At 42.7% G+C, this 23,977-nt stretch overlaps 1 pseudogene; it reads left to right on the top strand.

Annotated features, from left to right (window-relative positions):
- The first annotated feature begins 21,569 nt into the window (after positions 1-21,569).
- On the top strand, positions 21,570-23,753 carry LOC120877575 (annotated as a pseudogene).
- Positions 23,754-23,977: the final 224 nt, after the last annotated feature.

Here is a 23,977-nt window from a genome sequence, read left to right as displayed (position 1 = left end):
CTTTGAAGCACAGTTTACAATGGCCAAGATTGGAAGCAACCTAAATGTCCATCAACAGAGGAATGGATAAAGAAGATGTAATAATATTCAGCCATTAAAAATAATGAAATAATGCCATCTGCAGCAACATGGATAGACCTAGAGAGTGTCATACTAAATGAAGTAAGTCAGACAGAGAAGGGGAACTATGGTATGGCATCCTTTATAGGTAGAATCTAAAAAAAAATTATACAAATTAACTTACTTCAAAACAGGTAGAGACTCACTGACTTAGAAAACAAACTTATGGTTGCTGGGGGGAGGGATAGTTAGGGACTTTGGGAGGGTCATGTACACACTATTATATTTACAATGGATAACGAACAAGGACCTAGTGTATAGCACTAACTCTTCTCAGTGTTATGTGCCAGCCTGGATGGGAGGAGCATTTAGGGGAGAATGGATACATGTATATGTACGGTTGAATCCTTTCACTGTTCACCTGAAACTACCACAATGTCGTTAATCGGCTATGCCTCAATTGTTGTTGTTCAGACCCTCAGTTGTGTCCAACTCTTTGGGACTCCATGGACTACAGCATGCCAGGCCTCCTTGTCTATCACTAACTCCCAGAGCTTGCTCAAACTCAGGTCCATTGAGTCAGTGATGCCATCAAACCATCCCATCCTCTGTCATCCCTTCTCCTCCTGCCTTCGATCTTTCCCAGCATCAGGGTCTTTTCCAAAGAGTCAGTTCTTCCCATGGTGGCCAAAGTATTGGAGTTTCAGCTTCAGCATCAGTCCTTCCAATGAATATTCAGGACTGATCTCCTTTAGGATGGACTGGTTTGATCTCTTTGCAGTCCAAGGGGCTCTCAAGAGTCTTCTCCAACACTACAGTTCAAAAGCATCAGTTATTTGGTGCTTAGCTTTTTTTATAGTCCAACTCTCACATTCATACATGACTACTGGAAAAATGATGGCTTTGACTGTATGGACCTTTGTTAGCAAAGTAATGTCTCTGATTTTTAATATGCTATCTAGTTTTGTCATAGCTTTTCTCCCAAGGAGCAAGTGTCTTTTAATTTCATGGCTGCAGTCACCATCTGCTATGATTTTGGAACTCAAGAAAATAAATTCTCTCACTGTTTGCATTGTTTCCCCATCTATTTGCCATGAAGTGATGGAAGCCATGATCTTAGTTTTCTGAATTTTGAGTTTTAAGCCAACTTTTTCACTCTCCTCTTTCACCTTCATCAAGAGGCTCTGTAGTTCCTCTTTGATTTCTGCCATAAGGGTGCTGTTATTTGCATATCTTAGATTATTGATATTTCTCCCAGTATCTTATTCCAGCTTGTGCTTCTTCCAGCCCAGCATTTCTCATCAGCGTTTCTCATGATGTACTCTGCATATAAGTTAAATAAGCAGGGTGACAATATACAGCCTTAACATACTCATTTTCCAATTTGGAACCAGTCCAGTTGTTCCATGTCCAGTTCTAACTGTTGCTTCTTGACCTGTATACAGATTTCTCAGGAGGCAGGTAAGGTGGTCTGGTATTCACATCTCTTTAAGAATTTTCCACAGTTTGTTTTGATCTACACAGTCAAAGACTTTAGCATAGTCAATGAAGCAGAAGTAGATGTTTTTCTGAAATTCTCTTGCTTTTTTGATGATCCAATGGATATTGGCAATTTGATCTCTGGTTCCTCTGCCTTTTCTAAAACCTCAATACAAAATTAAAAATTTTAAGTTTGGGAAAAAATGATTATTTATGGGCATTTTCTGTCTATATACTTTCTCCTATCTGAGGCATCCCTTTGGTGCTGAAGTATCTCAATGTCCAGACCTGACTTCATTACTGAGCTCCTGACCCTCTTTCCAGTTGCCTACCATTCACTTCCATCTGGATGCGTCATTAATGTTGTCACTCAGTGTACCCCAAACAGGCCCTACTCAATCTTTTTGTCTTGTTGCTAACATCGTTTCTCCAGCCCACCAGGTATGAAAACTAGAGCCTCTTCTTTGTATAGAAGAACAAGAGAGATAGAAAGATGGATCATAGCTGTCAACTCATTTGGAGACCTTCCTTTATCCCCACCAGCTCTTCTTGCATCTCTTTCTTGGTCACATTAGTTCACATCCTCAAAAGTTTTCACTTTAGTTACTAGACTAGCTTGTAACTGTTGTCTCTATATTCTATTTCCTCCAATTCACAGGCTGGTTTGGGCCCACATGAGATCCTTAGAGGGCTGCAGTCTACCATGCTGTGTTACTGGACCTTCCACTCAATCCCTCTGACAGTTTTGTCTTTGACAGTAGCCCAGACTGAATTTCCAATATATTGAGTGAGGCATAGGCAGCCTTTGAATATCATTATTCTTCTATGGACCATGGTTTTATGCGTTGTCGTTTGCAGGAAAAGTACATATTAATAATTATTTGCCCTTTCCTTGACCTTGGTTTCTGTGGTCAAGAACTTATGACTGGCTAAGTTGCCAGAATTCAGTACTGGTGACTCAATTACTGATGCTTCTAAACATCCTGAATCTCGGAAGTATACAGAGTCAAGTGTAGTTAGAATAGTCACCTGGAAGGGAAAGTAAGTCCTAAAATCAAACTAAAACATATGCATGTTTTGAAAAATCAAATAGTGCTAAAGGAGCTGTACTGAAAAACTAAGTCTTTACCCATTTCCCTCCCACATAGCCAGTGCTGTTTCACAGAGAAAATTGCTTTTAACTTTCCCAATAATTATTTCCACACAACCTGATGATGAGGTTATATTGCTATCAATTGATTTATCAGTTTTAAAATTTTTAATTCATTTTCTGTTGCGATAGCTGTCTATTTAACTCGTTTAGACACCACTTCTCCCTCTCATACTCCCCTAAATTATTGCTATTTTAGTTAAACCAATGTTCAGTGACTATATCGTTATTATTATGAAAATTTCATTTACTATGGAGTTAAGTATGGTTTTATTCCTTTTCTGGTTTGGATTTTTTTTTTTCAGAATAAAAGTAATGTTTTATTTCCATTTGCCTGAACTTCTATATACCTACTTTAAATTCTTTTCTCATATCTTCACATATCAGATATCATATCATATAATTCATAGATACACTTTTTTTCTGGAGAACTGATCTTAGAATCCTGCATCTCCCTGCTTCAATCTGAACTGACTACTGTATCCAATTAGTGAGTGTTAAGTTGATGAAGGTAATTAACTGTAAGAATGACTTTTAAGATTAGTGAATAGAAAGCAAAGTAGCTAATGAGATGGATGTGATTAAGTAATGAGTACTCATAATTTTGTTCAAAGGATATATGCAGGAGTGTGCTCAGAGAAGGAAATGGCAGCCCACTCCAGTACTCTTGCCTGGAAAATCCCATGGATGGAGGAGCCTGGTAGGCTGCAGTCCATGGGGTCACTAAGAGTCGGACACGACTGAGCAACTTCACTTTCACTTTTCACTTTCCTGCATTGGAGAAGGAAATGGCAACCCATTCCAGTGTTCTTGCCTGGAGAATCCCAGGGATGGGGGTGTGGTGGGCTGCTGTCTATGGGGTTGCACAGATTCGGATATGACTGAAGCGACTTAGCAGCAGCAGCAGCAGCACTCATAATGAAAAATAATTCAAACTATGCTTAAGTATTTAAAAGAATATAAGCTCAGAACTTCATGTAATACTTCAAGTTCCCTGGGTCAGGTTCTGTGCTATAGTCTTCCTTTCTATCTCCAGTTTTTGGTGTAGAGTAGAGCTCAGAATTCTTTTTGGAACAGATGCATATGATCATGAGACCTGGGAGAACAATAGGTCTCTGTTGAAATGTTGGGACCTGAATCATGGAAGGCACACAGCTCATTGCACTCAGCACAGGTTGTCCATCCATGAAGAATCACAATGGGTTCTGAGCCCTCATTATCTTCCCCCAGCCCAGACCTTGGCATAAATTGATGATGACAAGTTTTATAAGGTGGAAAATAGGAGATAGAGAGGAGATCCTAATTACAGGCAGTCTCAGTTCAGTTCAGTCATGTCTGACTCTTTGCGACCCATAGACTGGAGCACGCCAGGCTTCATTGTCCATCACCAACTCCCAGAGCTTACTCAAATTCATGTCCATTGAGTCAATGATGCCATCCAACCATCTAATCCTCTGCCATCCCCTTCTCCTCCTGCCTTCAGTCTTTTTCAGCATCAGGGTCTTTTCCAATGAGTCAGTTTTTTGCATCAGGTGGCCAAAGTGTTGGAGTTTCAGCTTCAGCATCAGGCAGTCTGTCCCCTAACTATACAATCTGCCTAGGCTCTGGGGAAAGCTAAACATTATCTCAGGATATTGTCTGGGTTCAGTTCCTAGAATTACCCTGAGCATGGCCCAGCTGTGACCTTCTGGTAGAGGGAACTGATTGCTATCTCCTCTATTGAACTTCCTCAATCTCGGGGAGATCTTGGGAAGGATGAAAGGAGAGAACAGGGCGGCATGCCTGTCATCACAGTGGCAACTGCCAACTCCTGGAAGTGGATAAATGACATGACCTCTGGCAAATAAAGGAATACGAGAAGGCTGAAAGGGAGAGGTGTATTGAAATGGGATTCTTAGCTTTCCTCCATGGTGGCCATTGTTGATCTAGTGGCAGGGATGAGAACTTGAGACAAATCTTTCTTTTCATTGAAATGTCTGAGCCCTACTTCCTGTCTTCACCGTGTGGGTTCACTCCTATGCCAGGAGGTGCCTGCCCTTCCCTTTCTTCCACTAGGTGGAGAGTAGAGCAGTGGGATGAGCTAGGTCACTCCTGAAGGAAGTACACTGCCTCCTCATAGCAAAGGTATTACGTCTCTGGATGGATAGGATGGTATCTAAGGAGGTGACAAAGGAGATGTAGACAGCTTCAGTTGCTCCCCATATTCCCCTCTGACACACATTTGTGTAAGTGTTGACGATGAGTCATGAGACGGGGAGTGGGGAATGAAGTCAAGTACACATGTGTGACTTCCTTCGTTAGCTGAGTGATCAAGTCTGATGCGCCTGAGCATGGTTCTGTGCATTGGAGTTGTTAACGTAAGTCGGGGTCTTTCTGCAGAACTGGGTGTCTGCTGCTTTGTCTCAGTTCCCATGTGTTGACCCCGAAAGTCCAAGACCAGAATAAATATCCAGCTGCTGGGCCAAGCCAAGAAACCTTGGGACACTGGGTTAGTCCACAGTGTTGTTTTTGGATGATTCAGGAGACATGAGCCTTTGAGACAGAAAATTAACCTTGTGACTGCCAGTCCTGGAATAGCCTTCACAGGACTGTGTCATGCCCCTAGTTATTGAGGAAGGCACTGTTTCTCAAACTCCTGACAGTGGCACCCCAGGAAGCATACTGCTCCTCCCCCTATAGTATTTTTCAACCAGGCGGATGATCCAGATAGAGAGATGGCAACCTATTTCTTTACTTTTATGACCTTGTTAGGGGCTAGAATGAGATAGAAGATGTCCCTCACTGAGCCTTGAAGGAACTGTTTCTGAGCCAAAGAGGGAGGTGAGGGTGCTTGTCAAGATCGGGTGACCCGGGATCCCTGCATAAGCCATGAATGGCTAATGTCACCACCGGTTAACAGAGTACAGGAAGTCCAGTGAGAGCTAGCCCATCATACACTGTCCTGTCTTCTTCATCAGCTTATTCCCTGTTCTGTAATCTGTCACGTCTGTGTTTCCAAAGGGAGAGATGCAGGTATAAGAAAACACGCCTTTTCCTTTCCTTGAGGTAATACTGTCTGTTTTTGACAATATGTGCCTGAGAGATTGAAGGATCAGCTGGATGTTGTCAGAGAGCCCCTGGGTATGTGGCTGATGACAATGAGCAAAGCTGGAAGGACTTTATTAGTCACTGGCCCAGGAAGCTTATCATCTCCTTCCCGACAGTGCACAAAGGTTCTGTTTCTTGACCTGTGTACATAAGAAAATCATTTGGGGAACCTTACTCCAAGACCAATTCATTACATCAGAATTTCTGGGGACGGTGCCTTGGCATCAGTATTTTAAAATACGACTTAGTACTGTTGTAACATGTAGCCAGGGTTGCAAAACACTGAAATGATGGAACCCCTCAATCTGGAAATGTGAATCCAGAACAGTCAGCAAGGCACCTCAGTATTGAAAGAGAGACTATGCCTCCTTTATCCACATGAGATGCTGGGCCTTCTGTGTCATCATCACCACGTGACATCTTCATGATGTTCAGTGGATGTGTCTGAAAACAGAGTGGGCCAATTAGATTTTCTGTGTCAGAAATTTGAAGGCATCCAAATATGGATGACTTGAAAGTTAGGATTAGTGGGGGGTGCAGTGGTCGTTATGAGTTTAGGGTCATGAAGATTTATGAGGCAGAGAGACTCAGAGGCAATTGGTCAGGAAAGGGAAGAGGTTGAAACAGCAGTGAGAGAAGCAGAAGACTGACATGGGGGACTTAGAGAGGGAAAGATGGCCAGCCTCCAGAGATGCCTGGATTCCTCACGTTGCTGAGATCTTTCCCTAGACTGCAAAGCAACCAGAAAACCTTAACTAGAACTCTGATTTAGATTCTTAGATGAGAAACATGTCGTGTTTTGTGTTTTTTTTTGTCATGTCTTCAAAGTCGGGCATATACCTGTCCCCGATCTCAAATGCACTACTTTTCCTCTCTGTCACTCAAACACTTTTTTCATTTTAGTGATATTCAAACTGAATATCACTTTCTGCTCGACTCCCTCAGAACAGGTTACTACCCACTCTTTGCTCACTTTTACCAGGATTTTGCTCACATCTTTATTTATTCCACATTAAATCATAATTTTCTGTTCACTTATCTTCTGTACTTGATTTTGAGCTCTTTGAGGATAGAGGTTATGTCTGATTTATATATTTCACCAGTATCTGATGTTCTTCTTGGCATATAGAGTTGCTGAATCGAAGTTTGTTAATTGAATACATTCTTAAAGATCAAATGGACCTGAGTTTGTTAAACTTTCTGTTTTCTCATACACCTAGAAAAGCATTGATAGTCTTCTCAGAGCTCCACGTCTGAAGCTTGCAAACAATTTCCCCGATAGTTTTTTACTTAAAATATCTAGTTTTAAAATCCTAAAAATTTAAGGATTTCTGCTAAAAATCCTTAGCAGAAAACAATCCTCTTCTTTCTTTAGATCTAATGCTTTTACAGAAAATTTAAATGAGAACTAAGACATAACAATAATATTAGTTTATAAACAACATGGTTCTACTGTATAGCACAGGAAACTGTATTTGCTATCCTGTGATAAACCGTAACAAAAGAGATTATAAAAGACAATGTATATATGTATTACTGAGTCACTTTATTGTAGAAAGAAATATCAACAACCTCAGATATGCAGATGATACCATCTTAATGGCAGAAAGCAAAGAGGAACTAAAGAGCATCTTGATAAAGGTGAAAGAGGAGAGTGAAAAAGGTGGCTTGAAACTCAACATTCAGAAAACTAAGATCATGGCATCTGGTTCCATCACTTCATGGCAAGTAGATGAGGGAAAAATGGAAACAGTGCAGATTTTTATTTTCTTGGGCTCCAAATCACTGCGGACAGTGACTACAGCCATGAAATTAAAAGATGCTTGCTCCTTGGAAGAAAAGCTATGACAAACCTAGACAGCATATTAAAAACTAGAGACATCACTTTACTGACAGAGGTACATATAGTCAAAACTATGATTTTTCCCATAGTCATGTATGGATGTGAGAGTTGGACTATAAAGAAAGCTGAGTGCTGAAGAATTGATGCTTTCAAATCGTGGTGCTGGAAAGACTCTTGAGAGTCCCTTGGACAGCAAGGAGATCAAACCAGTAAATCATAAAGTAAATTAACCCTGAATGTTCATCGGAAGGACTGAAGCTGAAGCTCTAATACTTTGGCCGCCTGATGTGAAGAACCTACTCATTGCAAAATACCCTGATGATGGGAAAGATCAATGGCAGGAGGAGAAGTGGGTGACAGAGGATGTGATGGTTGGATGGCATCACTGACTCAATGGTCATGGGTTTGAGCAAACTCTGGGTAATAGTGAAGGACAGGGAAGCCTGGAGTGCTGCAGTCCACAGGGTTGCAAAGACTTGGACACAGTTTAGTGACTGAGCAAAGAACAACAAAAGAAATTAACACATTGTAAAACAACCATGCGAAGAGTTGACTCATTGAAAAAGACTGATGCTGGGAGGGATTGGAGGCAGGAGGAGAAGGGGATGACAGAGGATGAGATGGCTGGATGGCATCACTGAGTTGATGGACGTGACTCTGAGTGAACTCCGGGAGTTGGTGATGGACAGGGAGACCTGGCATGCTGCGATTCATGGGGTTGCAGAGTCGGACACAACTGAGTGACTGAACTGAACTGAAAACAACTATACTTCAATTAAAAATTAAAAATAATATTGGTTTATTAAGCTTAACCTGATTTAATATTTAATGGCAATACTTAATTAGTCCTGTCTAATTCTATGTGACTCATAGACAGTAGCCTGACAGGTTCCTGCCTGTGGAATTCCCCGGGCAAGAGTACTGGAGTGGCTAGCCATTTTTTTCTCCAGGGGATCTTCCCGACTTGGGGATTGAACCCATATCTCCTGCGTCTCCTGCGTTGGCGGGTGGGTTCTTTACCACTAGTGCCACCCTTTACAAATTAATTACCTAAACAACTAAAATAAGCCAGTTACCATAACTGCCTCAAACATGAGAAATGCAAACTTACTGGTTACTACGGTGACATGATGACTCAAATTACATTAGTGGTTGTGTAAATACTTGACACCTGGAGCCAAAATGGATATATATATATTTCATACTTACCTGAGCCAATTATATGATATCTATGAGTATAGCTGGGCTTCCCAGGTGGCTCGGTGGTAAAGAGTCTGTCTCCCAATGCAGGAGATGTGAAAGATGCTGGTTTGATCTCTGGATCAGGAAGATGCCTGGAGGAGAAAATGGCAACCCACTCCAGTATTCTGGCCAGGATAATCCTATGGGCAGAGGAGCCTGTGCACTACTGTGCATGGTTGCAGAGAGTTGACACGACTAGCAACTGTACATGCCCACATGAGTATATCTGGAACTCCATGGATATCATATCTTCAAAGAGTGATCTCGTTTTGTCTGTGACCCTTCATTTATGACTTTGAATGTGTTCAATAGGGAGTTACAGGTCTTGTGTCACAGGGTACTCCTGGCTAGTCAGGTAGCCTGCAATGAGCCAGTGTGAACCCACTGAATTAAGAGTATTTTTTAAAATATAGAACCCTTTCGCCTATTAACAAGATAAGTCTTTTATGCTCATTTCTCCCTCCATTCTCCCTATCTCTCCTACCAGCAAGCAGTCAGTTTAATCTGCTGTGTCTGCTTTCTGTATGTGTTCTGGGAAAACATATCATCCTGCTTTATGTGCAGATGCTCTTATTTATTCTCTAATGATTTTTTTGGCTGCCCTGAGTGGCATGCGAGACACGCAGGATCTTAATTCCCTGACCAGGGAGCAAACCTGGGCTCTTGGCAGTGACAACATGGGCTCTTAACCACTGTACCTCCAAGGAATTCTCTCTTTAATATATATATGTTTGAGATAAAAGTAGAGTCACAAGAATTTATAAGCAATAGTACAGAGGATCCCATTTACTCTTAACCCAGTTTCTAGATGGAAACATCTTAGAAAACTATACAGTAAGCCCCTGCCCCACACCCCCAGGTACAGTTTTGCTTTTTATGATTTGTTACCCATGGTCTGTGTGGTTAACATGTTGGTCTAAAAATATTAAGTGGAAGACTCCAGAAATAAACCATTTGTAAGTTTTAAACTGTGCCTTGTTCTGGGCAGTGTGATGAAATTTTGCTCTGTCTGACAAAGTGTGAGCCATCCCTTTGTCCTGTGCATCACACCCGTTGGTCGTTTAGTAGCTGGCCTGGTTATCAGATCAACTGTCATGGTATGCCAGTGCTTATGTTCAGCCCTTATGCTGTAAAAGTTGAATCCTTGTGCCCTAACCCTTATTTTACTTCATAATGGTTGTGCCTTTTTGCCTTCCCACCTGCAATGTATGAATGATCTAGTTTCATTGCATCCTCACCAGCATAGAGTGTTGTCACTATTTTTATTTTAGGTATTCTGATAAGTAAATCTCTGATGGGTTATATCTCACTGTGACTCTATTTTCCCAACAACTAATATTGTTGAACATCTTTTCATATGCTTTTTTTCTGTCTTTATATCCTTTTTGATTAAATACATTTTCATAATTTTTTAACTCTCTAATTGGATTTTTCTTTTTTGGTATTTCTATTGTTGGATTTGAGAGTTCTGTATATATTCTAGATTATAGCCTTTCTTGGGGATGTGTAGTTTACAAATATCTTTTTCTAGTCTATGGCTTAACTTTTCATCCTCTTAACAAATTCTTTTCCAGAGCAAAAGTTTAAATTTTAATGAAATCCAATTTATCCAGTTTTCTCTTTATGGATTTTATTTTTAGTGTCAAGTCTGAGGCCTCTTTATGCCTAGCCCTAGCTCCTGAAAAACTTTCTCCTATACTTTTTCTATGAGTTTTATAGTTTTATGTTTTATATGTGTGTACGATCCATTTTGAGTAAATTTTTATACAAGGTAAGGGACAAAAGAAGACCTACTGTGATGTTAGTGTGACAAAAAATGCCTGAGGACTGTAAGGGATGAAAAATAACTTGGGGAGTTGGGAGACAATGGTTTATGCATATCTCCTCTGTGGAGAGAAAAAAGTCCTTATCAGCTAGTTCTTCATTTCAGCACCTACAAGAGGAGAGATGAGTGTGTTAGGAGGAGTTGAGATCAGGGTTGAGATCCTGAACCAAAGCTGTTATTGCCTTAAATTCTTGAAAATTGAAAGTGAAAGTGTTAGCTGGTCAGTCGTATCTGACTCTTTGCGACCCCATGGGCTTTAGCTCCTCAGGCTCCTCTGTCCATGGAATTCTCCAGGCAAGAAGTGCATAGCCATTTTCTTTTCCGGGTGTTCTTCTCAACCCAGGGAACAAACCTGGATTTCCTGAATTGCAGGCAGGTTGTTTACCGTCTGAGCCACCAGGGAAGTCCGGCTTCTTTTAAGGAGCCTCTATACTGTGCTCCGTACAAAGTAAGGATTTTGTCACAGGGCACCAAGAGAGGGAGTGGCAGTCTCAGATTCATTCTATGTTGATCTTTGGGTCAAGAGCTTTTTAAGGGGAAGAGCAAAGAAGCTGGTGATTAGTCATCATCTTATGCTGTTTCTTTAACCTGTTACGTGCTTTTGGTCTGGTGGCCTCTGACCTGACGTTTGACCCTACTTAATCTGTGAAAGTCACTTTGCCCTGAAAGCTAACCCAGAACATCACATCAACAGCGATGCTTATCAGAAATCAGTGGCTCAAGACACTCGACCTTCATTACCCCTTATTGATTAGGCAAACATGTGACCAAACAGGGCCTAGGACAAAAGGGAATAAGAGAGGAATGAGAGGAACAAAACCAAAAATCTAGGCGTTAATCTTAATTATAAACTAGTCATAGGACTCTATTTCGTAACTGTCATTCTGTGCAGCTGCAAATAAGCTACAGGCTTCTTTGTGGGATGCATGTTCAGAAAATGATGGTATTAACATGTTATGAGGGTGGAGTTGCTGACCCTCATAAGTCAAAAGGTCACCAAGACGGGCTCCCAAGCATGCCCAGTTGGAGAGTCAGTGGTTCCAACCAGCTTCAGCCAGCCAAACTTGAACTGGACAGCTGACTGCAAGTTCCAGGAAAACAACTTGGACAAACAGCTTATTGTTTAGGCTATCTGATGCTTGAAGGACATGCAAGGTTTTTGTAGCAACAGTTAAAGTGAGATTGATCAGTGAAGGCAGTTCGTAGCTCATTATTTACTAAGCAGGTTACAGTTTAATGGATCTGATAACTACCCTTGGTTTCATATTTACCTACCTACTATATATTTCCCTCCAAGAAGGCTAGAAACTGACCACACTCTCCCTGAGCAGCCCCAAATTCAAAATTCTCTTCCAGGCAGATTTTCATCCCATCAGCTTTGGCACATTTGTCTATTGCCTGTACTTTAGGAAGGGGAAAGACGTCAGCAGATGGTGTTCTTTTTCTAAAACAACGTATTATACCTCCTGACTTTTCTCCACTTTTCTTGTTTACGGTTTATCCAACTATCCACTAAACCCCAGCAAGTGCACAAAGCTCAGAATCTTCTCACAGGCAAAATAGCTTAAGGAAAATGTAGACAGAGTCTACATGCAGCTGAGATAAATTATGGGTGCCTCATCTTTACTAAGTATAAGCTCAAAGAGGTCACTGGTGGGCTCCTTGCTTTCATTTCCCCTTTAGCGTGGCTTGGGGTCATTATTTATTTATTTATTTTTAGTTAGGACATTACTCACCCTCACGTTCAGGAAAAGCTTGTTTACCTCTTAACGTTATTTCTCTCTGTTTGGCCTTCATTCTTTTTCTAGCCTTCTCCTCCTCTTCCCAAATCTATGAGAAAAATAATGTTTTTCTTGCTGCAGCTGCAAATCCGTTTGTGAGCTCTGCCCTCAGACGTTTCCTTGGACTTTTGAGCAGCATCTCTTCAGAATCTGGGCACTCAGAATGGTTACTTATGTTCAATTTGCCAGGTGTCTTACCTTAGCATAAATCAGGATCTCACAGGTAGTATTTCTCCATTTTTCTTTTTTTTCCTCTTGTCCTATCTTTTTTTTTTTTTAGGATGATTATCACAGCACCTCCAGTTTATTCAGCTCTTCTTATGTTTTTTGTGATTACTTTCTCGATCCAGTTTCTTTAAACAATCCCCTCTCCCCCAAATTCTCCACCTTACCTCAGTCTCTCTACAACCATTTCTTTAGCCTCAGAAGGATAACTCTTAGTGTTTAGATACATATGAAATATGTTGTGAACTCATTATAAATGATTTAGGGGTTCAAAGCCCTCTTTATTTTTATTACACATTATCATTTGAACACTAAAGGTATGATAATTTTGCCTATCCACACATTTAAGTGCTCATGAACTTAATGAGGTATTTGCAGCTCTAGCGTCAATCTCATAGATTGGGCAAAAGAATGAGAATTCTGGAAAAAGGCAATGATAAGCATTTCACAGATGCAGACTGTCGTATTTCCTTTAAATTCTTCCTTTGGATTCTTTCTTCCAGAGCTTAGACACAACTTCAAGGAACTCTATCCTAGAATCAGTCTTTGCGATACAGGTTCTCTTTTTTTACACCAAAATTCTTATGTAAATTATGCAAATAGATGTTCAGTAAGCTTGAAATATTTCCCTCACAGATCTATGGGGAACATACTCTCTAAACCAAATCTTTCAGTGGGAAGATCTATTCTAGATCAGGTTATAGGAGGTTGAAGAGCAAAAAGGGTGATATAGGAGACCAAAAGAAGAGAAACCAAATGTAAAATAGAAGAGTTTTGAATAATGGATGGAGAATAAAGAAGAAAAGGCAAGAATAGGAAGCCTTGCTGGGAATTCTAATTATCAACAATGGACTCCAAAATATGGTTCCTTTTGATGAATCAACTATTTCATTATTACCTACAACTTGAAGCTGTCTCATTGGATGTACATAGAATGTGATATCATGTGTAACCAAACTGTATCTTCTGGATATATGTAAAAACCTAATAATGGAAAACAAAATAGTTCCTCTTTGGTTCTGCCAGGAAAGTTCAAGGAATCTTGGAATAAGAGAAGTATATCCCTAGGGATGTGATTGAAGAAAATTGGAGAAAGAAAATAAGTCCAGAGCAAGTTAAGTACCAGGATTGAAAACCTACTCTGTTTTTGTGATGAAATAGAGTGGGACATCCCTAAATGACTTCTCAGTGGTATCTCTCTTTCTGAGGGTGGGGCTGAGGGTGGTCTACAATCTTCAGTTGGAGGATAGCAAGCACAGAGAAGGCTCCCCATGGGCACAACTCATGATCTTGCCTTCACTCTGCACCTTATGTCATCTTTCCATCATGGCCTTAACAGCCAACATGCCTGCGCTTTCCCTTCATAAAATGTTATCAGATGCCTCCCCGCCCTGCCCCCCGCCTCTTTGTTGCATGATCTCATGGAAGTCTATTCCTCTTACTTCTCCTTAGCTATGCTTTTGGTTTCTAACACTTGGGAAGTCAAGGAGTAGGTGGGGTGTTCTTTTCACAATGTGCAATTCTGGGCACCTGCTTTTGCTGTTGGGCTCCATCTGCGTAGCACTTCGCCCAAGTAATAGAAGTTAACACACCGCTTGGATGACAGGACTTCAGCTGTACATGAGGAGATCTGGGAACAGAATAAACTTAGCTTAGTCACTGAATCCAATTAGTTGTGATTCTGGCCTTTCCTGAGTTCATCTCATCACATCTTTAGTGTGAGGTCTTCTTCCTTTTCTACTGCTATTGATGAATTCCACCAAAAAGAGACACTCTTTGCTCTCAAACTATTTCTAGCTGATGTATCAGCTAATATACCTGGTTAGATTTTGCCTTCTAGGATTTAAAAAATGTTATTTAATTTTTTTCTTTTCTCTTATGTTTGAACATAGAATCAAACAGCTTTGGATTGCAGTGAAAAATGCCCCACTCTTACTATGCCTAATGATTCCCAATATTGCTTTATTTGATTACATTTATAGACTGATACTTGTTTTATCATAGGCATCATCATTTTTTCAGTTTTCTGTGTTTGATTTTTATTATTTTCCCATTAAAGTACTTAAGCAATTGCACAGACAAAATTGAACTGTATCTAATAGGATGCTATATGAGATACTTGAGTTGTTCATAGATCCATAGATATATGAACTTGGCTTTGTGAAAGGTGAGTTAGGTGTGTCCGTGTAGAGTATGTGCAAGGTCATGTCTATAAAAGTATGAAGTACACAAATCAAAGACTACTTGTTCTCTCCTCTTTGGGGGCTCAAATCTAAGTCCCATCTACTAGGTGCATCCTATAGTAAGGCTTCCTTTGTACTATCAGCAGGGAAATGAAGACACCACTAACAGCTCCTTCATGGGGATGTTGAGTGAATCAGATGAGACAGTGCCTGTGGGAAGCACATAGTAAAGGTGTTATTGCTGTGAGAGATCAGGAACAAGGGAAATGTATGTAATTCCCTCAGTCCTTAGGCACTGGAGGGGATGTATGTCCTCGGATTGGTGAAGTCAGGGAAGCTAATCTTGCTGGTAAAGAAAAACAAAATGCCTTTGTTTTTGGTATTCAGAGGAATGGAATTCTAGGGGCGTCCCTGGTGGATCAGATGGTAAACAATCTGCCTGCAATGCAGAAGACCTGGGTTTGATCCCTGAGTTGGGAAGATCCCCTGGAGAAGGGAATGGATACGCACTCCAGTATTCTTGCCTGGAAAGCCCACCGACAGAAGAACCTGGCAGGCTACAGTCCATTGGTTTTGATATTCGCAAGAATGGAATTCTACCTCCATTAAAGTGTTTCTTTGCCATATTTTTTCATTTCTCCTTAAACCTACATGATATGCTATAAACAGTACCTGTGTGCACTTATATAATTACTATTTCACAGTTATAAACAGGTCCTTGATTTCTTATTTTGGTTTCACTTAATCTCTTGATTCCTACATCTATGGATTCCTCTCCCCTCAGTACCAACTTAGAAAAGTGCGTTTAGGACTCATCTCCCTTTCTTAAATGGGAAAATTGAGGCCCTGGGAGAAAATGCTCTAATGATCATCCTTGGGCAAGAGAGTGAATCTCACCCAAAGCTTGACACTCAGGTCCTGGTGATTCTTCTTTTTTCTAAAAGAGGTGTTTTCACTCCTCCCACCATCTCTCTCATTCCCAGTTTATAAGAAGAGAGTGAGGACCAGGTTTTCCTTCTTGGTTAACCAGAGACGATGATGCAATTTCTTAGCTCATTGTCTTTTCTCCTGCGTTGTCTGTGTCTAAAGCAATTGGGACCCTATTCTTTGTCCCTCTTTCTCACTTCCTCACCCCAGAGTGCACATCCCAGGGCTGTCAGGCTGCTCTGAGACCCGTGTCCACAGGGGATGGCAAAGGGGGAGAGAGTGGTCACAAGTCCCTGGGTGGTCCCTGCCTGCTCCCTGGAGCTCACATCTCCCCAGCTGAGGATGACGCGAGGATGCGCTCACTCCCCAGGGTGACAGCTGCTCCTTCAGAACCCCTGTTGTGCTATGTTCAAACATGCTGGAGCCCAGAGTCAGCACCAAGGAGAGCTGGAGGCAGCCACCTTCCCAGGGCATTGTGGTTTCAGGTCTTCCACCAGGAATACAGGGATACAGGGATACAGAGAGAGGGGCCCAGCGGGGTGGAGCGTCTTCATCTTGGTGTTGTGTCCTTTCTGTTACTGTGGATGTCTCCAGTGGTGCTGGGGTTGGGACCTCTGCCTGCGGGGAGTGTGGCAGGACCTCGTGGCTCCTTTCAACTCACTGGACTTGCGCTGTTGCCCACTGGGTACAGCCACCACGGTCAAGTCCTGCATCTGGACCTGGGGGGCAGGATGGGACCTGGCCTGGGTGAGGCCCCCGCCTTCCCTCCTGTCTCTGTCCTGCCCCGCTCAGAGCCTTCATAGCACTTGTCATCAAGGTTGGTCATTTCAACCTTATTTACTGTCTGTTTCCCCAATTTGCCTCTGAGGTCTGGGGTTATTTTGTTCACGATGTATGTCTGGAACTCTGATAGGATCGAGTCCAATCAGTCATTCAGTCGTATTTCCTGAATGAATGAGTGAAGAATGGGTGATTTAAGTTGCCTGTGTCCTCTTGCTAGTCCTGATTTGGGTTCAGCCGCGAAGGTCCAGCTGACAAGATTCCCCTCCCTGCACTGGTCTCACCTTGCCCTTCCTCTTGGGGATAAACACAGTCTTCTGTGCCACCCACTCCTTCTGCTCCCTCCTGAGGGCCCTGAGTCCAGGGAAAGCTCAGCCAGGATTCCTTCCTGATGTGTCTCTGTCCTCTCTTTGAGCTTTTTTTTTTTTTAAAAAAAAGCTTTATTTTATTTTATTTTTATTTACTTATTTGGCTGCACCAGATCTTAGTTGCAACAAACAGGATCTAGCTTCTGACCAGGGACTGAACCTGAGCCCCCTGCACTGGGAACACAGAGTCCCAGCCACTGGACCACCAGGGAAGCCCTTATTTGAGCTTCTGTAGACCGTTCATTGTAGGGCACACCTTCCTCTTACATCATTTTGACTCCGATTCTTGCTGCTGGCTGGTTTGCTTGCCAGTGTGCCATTTGCCTCCATCTTCCCTCTGTCACCTGCCCGTTGCAAAGGCCCATGAATCCTAAGGAGATATTCAGGTGGTTACTCTGTCCACCCCTCTGTCCCATGGCTCATCCCCACTTTTTCATTCACCTGAGAAGCTTGCCACGTCCCAAGACACCGATGATCAGAATCATTGCTACAGAAACCCACGTTGGTGACACTGTCACCCTCCTCTGCATTCCCAATTATTTTTTTGAAAGAGTCATTTTCCGGGGTAGGAAGTAGTTTCAGAAGTCAAAATACATAAGAATAATTCAGCCAGGAGCATTGAGAAGTTTAACGTGGTGAGAAAGATAGATCAATAGCCAGAAGGGGGCTTTCAGATTGGTCCCAAGTTTCTAGGAGGTTATTCCATGAAAACAACAGGTTATTATATCTGCTCTTTGACATTTAATAGAAATCTGACCTGTTAAAACCTATGGCATGAAGGATTTGGATGGAGATGAACAGAATCTCTTACCAGTGAGGAGCCTCAGCAGGAATAAGTAAGGGAAACTGAGGACATAATGGGAACCCCAGAGTCTCAAGTACAGACTATGTGGGGTTGGCCCAAAGGGTGCACTGAATGGCTAACCAAGGCCTTGGCCAGTAGTGGTAAGGTGACACCTGCTTTGGTGGGGCACTATGCCATCTCCTGACTGAAGCTAAATTTGCCTGGATCACAGGGATGGGTCTGTGGGCCTGAGAGAAGGTCTGTTCTGTAGCAAAGGCTGCCACAGAGGAAGTAATAGTCTGTAGGAGACCCTGATGCAGAGAAGAGTTGATTCTGCATCCATCTGAAACTTCACCTGTGTTAATTTGGCAGTATTGTAAATACAAACTTGTAAAATTTACTCAACAAGTACACTGGGTCCTGTGACATAACCCAGGAGGCTTGTCCTGAGCTGTGGGCTCCAGTTTCCTGAGCTGGCATCTGGGGAGCCATGGCTCAAAGTGTTGAATGCACGTGAAGGGCCAGGCATGCATTGCGGACAAAGAGGAAATACCAGTCATCGACGCTGAGAGGGGAGGCAGGACCATAAACAGGGAGAGGGAAGTCTAGGGTGAAATGTCTTGGCAGGAGGAAGACAAGAGGGAGTGAGGTAGAGTGTAATAGAAAACTAGTTTGAGAAGTTTGCTGGCTAGTGTGAGGGGGAGTGAAGCCTGCTACACCAAGTGGAGTATTCCTGACTCCAGGGTCAACCCTGAATTAACTCTCTCACCTCTCATTTCAAGACTTCAAATATTTTAGAATGTACCATCTCAGGATGTGATGTAATGGAAACCTATTGGGTAAGAAAGACCTTGCTCTCTGGGTGGCAGTGATAGTGAATAAAACATAAAATAGGCCCATGGGCTAAATTCCTTTCTCACTCATGCATTTATAACACCTGCTGAATGTGACACACGTCAGTATGGGGCCCAGTAGGTGAGATCACAATCAGGGAAGTGGTACGTGAAGGAGCTGTGGCCTCCTAGGAGACCAACCATCATGAATTCTTCACAAGTGATGTAACACTCTAGGCTGGACCTCTCTCTGGTTCCACATGTGAGACCAAAGTGAGATTCCTTCTTCGAGAAAAGGGACACTCTCCTGTCTCCTACCCATCACTATCTCCTACTCATCACGGATGGTCAACAGCCAATCATGGGAATTTACTCTTCAGTACATTCTTTTTTTTTCTTTTTAACCATTTATTAAAGAATAAATGTTTGCAGACCTAAGCAATAAATTTTGAATCCTGTGTTCAGAGATCAGTATGTTTTCAAAATTCAGAAGATATCACGTACTTGGCATTTTTGTTACTATAAACAAGTGGGTACTGGAGTGAGAAGACTCTGGTTTCAAACCCCAGCGGTACTTTTATTGACTATATGACTTGAGATGGAGATCCTTACACATTTTGAGATTTTTAATCACCTGTGATATGGAGACAGAAACGTTCGCAGCCACTTTGCACTGCAGGAGCCAGTGCATGGTGGGCACTTGGTGAATGAGGTCTACCCGTTCACAGCCCTGGTCCATGATGCTGTAGTCAAAAATTCCTCGGCAACCAGAAGTTCTTTTTTAATTTTCTGTCCAACTAGATTCTTGGGTTTCACTGGTGGCTCACATTGTAAAGAATCTGCCTGCAATGTGGGAAACCTGGATTCAATCCCTGGGTTGGGAAGGTCACCTGGAGAAGGGAAAGGCTACCCACTCCAGTATTCTGGCCTGGAGAATCCCACGGACAGAAGAGCTTGGTGGGCTACAGTCCATGGGGTTGCAAAGAGTCAGACAACTGAGCGACCTACTTCCTTACTAACTAGATAGTGAAACCTAATCTGAACTTAACTGGGAAGCTCTTTATTGCCTTTCTTTATTCTGTTCAGTGTGAATATTTGTGTATTTTGCTGCAGAAATAGTAATGTATTTGATTCCAGGGTGTGCCAGACCGTTCTGGGATTGGATTCTGAAACACACCTGTTCTCACCTTATCTTTCTCTCTTTGTTTTTAAGGATATTTTTTCGATGTGGGCCATATTTAAAGTCTTTATTGAATTTATTACAATAATGCTTCCATTTTATGTTTTGGATTTTTGGCCTTGTATGTGGGATCTTAGCCCCCCAGCCAGGGATCAAACCCACACCCCTGCATTGGAAGGGGAAGCCTTAACCACTGGACAGCGAGGAAAGTCCCCATTTTATCTGTCTGATTAGAAATTGACAGGCCATGACTACCCCATTACCTTCTGTTAAAGTCTAAAATGCACATATGCAAATAATCATATAAGAAAACATGAATTTCCATTTTCAAAATCTTTTGCTCAGGACTAGGAATGAAAACTGAATAGATGACCTCATTCAATTGTTTAATCAAAATTTACGAAGTCCTTATATTTTGTAAGATGTGTTGCTAGGTGCTGTGAAGGCTGCAAAGATGAAAAGAGAGACCTGCCACTGAGAAACCAGGAATTTAGTGTTTGGGATGAGAGTGGCACAAGAAAAATTGTAATATGCAAGGAAGAGAATGCTGACTTCCTTGGTTGGGATTCCAGGCAGGACAGGTTCACCACTGGAGAGAGGGTGAAGCTTCATAAAGGTGGGACATTTGAAATGTGGGTAGGAATGTGCCAGGCAAAGATGCAGGATGGGGTATTCTGAGCAGAGGGAGCAGTAAGGAAAAGGTGCGACAGCAGGGTGGAGTTAACTGTTTGGAGAGTAGTAAGTGGTCCAGCTTGGTAGAAGCACAGAGTGTGTGGTAAGAAGGAGGTGAGGGTAAGGCTGGAAGGGAAGATGGGTAGGATGGTAGAAGGCTGGGACTGCCAGGGGAGTTTGTGCTCAATTTAGCAGACAAAGGAAGGGATGGGTGTTGCTTAAAAATTTTTTTTTTCCTGATTGCTAAAATAATATGTGTTCAAACAAAAAGAACTTGAAAAACAAACAAAATATATTAATATATATATACACATACATATATGAAAGCATTTAAATGCTCATAATCCACACCTAGAGATAGCTGTGGTTAATATTTTATTTTACTTATTTAATATTTTATTTAATTAATTTTAATTATTGCTTATTTAATTTAGTATTTTATTTACTTATTTTTTTAATTAAAATTTTTTTTGGCTGCACTGGGCTCCCTGTTGCAGTGGGCGGGCTTTCTCTAGTTGCAGCGTGCTAAGGTTCTCTAGTTGTATGTGCAGGCTTAGTTGCCCCATGGCATGTGGGATCTTAGTTCACAGATAAAAGATGGAACCTGCATCCCCCGCATTGCAAGGTGGATCCTTAACCATTGGGCCACCAGGGAAGTCTCCACTGTTAATATTTTAAAATGAGTCCTGGTCTTTTTCTGTATAAAGGTAGATGACTTAGCTATTTTGATTAATTAATTTAGAGGGTAATGTATAAGTGAAACCACTTTGCTTCAGATTATTTGAAAAACAGCCTTTGGACATAATGCTGTAGAAAAAGAAATATAACAGCAGTATATGGATAGGTTGGATATACAGATATGTACAAATAAGAAAGGCATTAAAAATGCTGCTGTGATGATTAAGATGAAACAAATCCTTTAACCTGGATGGTGGCTATGAAAAAAGAAAGGGGACAGGATGAGAAAAAAAAGCTGTATTTGAAAGGAAGGCGATTCAAATGGTTTAGAAGGAAGAAGGAAAACTCAGAAATACCTTCCAGGTTTCAAGTCAGAGTGACTGGAGTTTTGGGGGGAATGGACATGATATTAGCTCTAGGGGACAATTGTGTGTGTATTCTTTTACCCATTTTGAGTATGTGGTGGTGTGAGATGACCAAGAACAAAAAGGCAGATTCAAGATTCATTTACTTTTTCAAGATTTCTCTGGTTAAGGGTGAAGATGAGTTTTCTGAAGGAGAGACTAGAGAGACAAAAGATGGATTGAGAGAGAGATGTGGGGACATTCAGGTTTAGAAAATAGAAGAAGAACAGGAGCTAGAGAAGGAGCCAGCCAAAGAAAAGTCAGAACTGTCAGAGAATTGAGTAGAGTGGCTCTACAGTCATGGGTGGAAGCTATTTCAAAACTGTGTGATTCACAGCCTGAAATGCCACAGAGACGGCAAGAAGGATGAGGACTAGGCACAAAGGATGAAAAGAAGTCATGTAGAAGGTACCAGATCCTGAGACATGGAAGTGTTCATTGCTCAGTTGTGTCTGACTCTTTGTAACCCCATGGACTGTAGTCCACCTGGCTCCTCTGTCCTTGGAATTCTCCAGGCAAGAATATTGCAGTGGGTAGCCATTCCCTTATCCAAGAATCTTCACGACTCAGAGATCAAACCCAGGTCTCCTGTGTTGCAGGCAGATTCTTCACTGTTGGAGAACTCTGCTAATAGCAGGTGTTATTATATTAAATGACTACCATATTTGGCAGTGAGGAAAGGTTTACCAGACCCAGCCAAATATCTTGCACAGAGATGGAGCTTAACAAATGTGTTGAATGAAATAATGAATGAGTAGGAGGCAAAAGAGTAAGTGTTTAGGAGTGATGCTGATGTGTGTGCATGCTGTCGTAAGTTGAGTCTGACTTTTTGTAACCCACTGGACTGCAGCCAGCCAGACTCCTCTGTCCGTGGCATTTTCCAGGCAAGAATCCTGGATGGTACTGTGGAGGTGGCCAATTTCTAACTCTGTCCAGCAGAGCCCATCAGTGCCCCTTGGGACCTTCTGCCCTTGGGACTGTGTCTCCTGAACGTTGAATTTGACTATGCATACAGGCCAGTCTGCTTGGGAAGCCAGGCCAGCCATCGGGGAGCAAGGTCAAGAGAGAGGCTGGTGGCCATTTCTCAATAAGACTTCCTAGCATCTCACAGGCAGTCCAGAGAAGGGGCACCAAGTGCCACGAGTAACCTCAGCATCGTCAGGGAGTTGTTCTCCTAGGGTTTTCTCATCTGCACGAGTTCCAGTCCTTCCTGTTTGCCTTCATCCTATTGATCTACACCTGACGGTTCTGGGGAATCTGGCCATTGTCACCCTCACGTGCCTGGCCCCCCACCCCCGCTCACCCATGTATTTCTTCCTCTGCAATTTCTCCCTCATGGAGGTGCTGCTGGTCACCTACACTGTGGCCCCTAGGATGTTGGCTGACCTGCTGTCCCCTCGCAGGACCATGGCCCTGGCTGAATGCCTGACCCAGTCTTTCTTTTCCTTCTCCCTGGGCTCCACTGACTTCCTGCTCCTCACAGTCATGGTCTTTGATCGCTGGGTGGCCATCTGCCGCCCTCTACACTACCCGGCCATCATGAACAGGCCGGTCTGTGTGAAGCTGGTGGTGGTCTGTTGGGTGGTGGGGTTCCTCTCCATCATCTCCCTGTCCCTACAGAAAACCCAGCTCTGGTTCTGCATCCCCACCGTCACTGACCACCACTTCTGTGACTCCGCCCTGTTGCTCGAGCGGTCCTGCTCCGACACCCAGCATATCAAGCTCATGGACTTCTTCCTGTCCTTGCTCTTCAGAGACCAGACAAGGGCCCCTCCGCACAGCTCAACAAGGTGGTGGCCCTGATGACTGCCCTGGTGACCCCGTTCCTCAACCCCTTCATCTTCACCTTCCGGAATGAGAAGGTCCAAAAGGTCACGGAGGATATGTCCAAAAGGATCCTCCTTGGACGCCCAGCCGCCCTCAGATGAGAGCAAGGAAGGGGGGCCGTCCACTGCGGGTGGCACCCAGGTGCCCAGGCTGGGGCTTCTCAGTCTCCTTCCTAGTCTCTCCTGCCCCCTCTGCCCCGCTGAAGTCACTGTTTACTCTCCACAGGGAGCGGATGAGTTCACGTCCACCGAAAGCCTCAAAGGCAGGCATCTGTGAGCCTGTGCTAGCTAAAGAAAGGATGATTTCAAGGCAGCTGGGAGTGAAAACAGTGTGATGATGTACAATTCAAATTGTAAAACTTTTTGTTTGAAGTCACTCAGTCATGTCCGACTCTTTTTGACCCCATGGACTATAACCAGGTTCTTCCGTCCATGGAATTCTCCAGGCAAGAATATTGGAGTGGTTTGCCATTTCCTTCTCCAGGGGGTCTTCCCAACCCAGGGATCGAACCTGGGTCTCCAGCATTGCAGGCAGACTCTTTACCGTCTGAGCCACCTGGGAAGCTTCCGAATGATAGGCCAAAATACTGGAGTGTGTAGCCTTTCCCTTCTCCAGGAGATCTTCCCTACCAGGGATCAAACCCAAGTCT

The sequence above is a fragment of the Oryx dammah genome, unplaced genomic scaffold, assembly GCF_014754425.2.
Source record: "Oryx dammah isolate SB20612 unplaced genomic scaffold, SCBI_Odam_1.1 HiC_scaffold_18, whole genome shotgun sequence".
Classification (NCBI taxonomy): Eukaryota; Metazoa; Chordata; class Mammalia; order Artiodactyla; family Bovidae; genus Oryx; species Oryx dammah.
This window is presented reverse-complemented; position numbering and strand designations above follow the sequence as displayed.